This window comes from Schistocerca nitens, chromosome 3, assembly GCF_023898315.1.
Source record: "Schistocerca nitens isolate TAMUIC-IGC-003100 chromosome 3, iqSchNite1.1, whole genome shotgun sequence".
Lineage (NCBI taxonomy): Eukaryota > Metazoa > Arthropoda > Insecta > Orthoptera > Acrididae > Schistocerca > Schistocerca nitens.
The window spans coordinates 530,814,298-530,816,100 of NC_064616.1; positions in this window are offsets into that span (position 1 = coordinate 530,814,298).

Here is a 1,803-nt window from a genome sequence, read left to right on the forward strand (position 1 = left end):
GTTGGGCTCCCGTCCCTTGTCTTCCGTTACGCGAAATCTGAGGACTTATAATAAGCAGAAAATTCCTATCGTTGGCCAGTTTGATGCTTCCACTGCCTACAAGTCTGTTGTTAGGCCCCTCACGTTTTATGTGGTGGATCATGCGGGCACTGAAAACCGGTTCGGTTATAATTCTTTCCAGTTGTTCGGGTTCTCCATTGATGATGATGATGTGCACCTCATATCTGAGGATATTCTGTATCAACAGCTGGATGGATTGTGTTCGGAATTCTAGTCCGTGTTCTCTGCTGGTCAGGGTCGTGCCCAGGATTTTGAAGCCCACATTACTCTTAAACCTACAGCTCGCCCCAAGTTTTTCCGGGCATGCCCTATTCCGATGGCGTTGCGTGCACCTGTAAAGGCTGAGATAGACAGGTTAACAGCTTCAGGGATTCTCCTTCCTGTTACCTCCAGCGAATGGGCATCGCCAATCGTGGTGGTTTCTAAACCAAACGGGAGTCTGCGATTGTGTGGCGATTTTAAAGCCACTGTCAACGCTCAGAGCCTCATTGACACTTATCGTCTTCCCCGTCCTGAGGAGTTACTTACCAAGCTCGCTGGGGGCCAGTTCTTTCCAAACTTGACTTATTGGAGGCGTACCATCAGTTGCCGTTGGATGCGTCTTCCAAGGAATTTCTCGTCATCAACACTCCTTGTGGGTTGTATGAGTACCAGCGGTTACCATTTGGCGTCGCTAGTGCACCGGCCATTTTTCAGCGGTTTTTGGAGCAGCTCACGGCTTCCGTTCCCGGCTGCATTAACTACCTGGATGAATTGTTGTCATGGGAGCCTCCACTGAGGAGCACCTTCGCCATTTGCGTTCACTGTTTCGGGTTCTGCATTCGGCTGGGTTGAAGTGCAATCTGGACAAGTCACAGTTCTTCCAACCCTCCATTGTGTATCTTGGTTTCCACTTGTCCCGTGAGGGTATACGTCCTCTACGTCAGCACTTTGCGGCCATTACCGCTCTACCCCGGCCGTCTATGGTCAAAGAACTTCAGGCGTTTCTAGGCAAGATTGCTTATTATCACAAATTCATTCCATCCGCGGCGGCGGTAGCTCATCCTCTGCATCAGCTGTTACGCAAAAACGTCCCTTTCTGTTGGTCCGACGAGTGTGAGCAGGCTTTTGTCCGCCTGAAGGCTCATTTGCAGTCAGCGCCTTGTCTTGCCACATTTCGTCTGGGTCAGCACTTGGTTCTGGCGACTGACGCGTCACAGTATGGCATAGGGGCTGTTCTCGCCCATCGGTATGAGGATAGGTCGGAACGAGCCATCGCCTATGCTTCCAAGACTCTCAACGATGCCCAATGGCGTTACTCTCAAATCGAAAAGGAGGCGCTCGCTATCATTTATGCTCTAAAAAAGTTCAGCGTTTTTTTGTATAGTTCTAAATTTCATCTCATCACCGACCACAAGCCGCTGGTCTCTCTGTTCAGCCCATCGGCGTCACTTCCGGATAAGGCAGCTCACCCCCTGCAACGTTGGGCCTTATACTTCTCTCGTTTTCACTGTGAGATTCACTATCGCCCCACGGCCCAGCACGCCAACGCTGACGTGTTGTCGCGTTTGCCAATGGGCCCCGACCCGGTTTTTCGATCGAGATGAACTACTCTGTTTCCACATTGATGAGGAAGAACGTCGTGCGGTCGAGGGTTTTCCACTTATAGGTTTGCAGGTCGCATCGGCTACTGCGCGGGACCCGGTCCTGCGTCAGGTGATCGGTTTTGTTCAACGGGGTTGGCCGGCCAGGACCGAGGGCCGG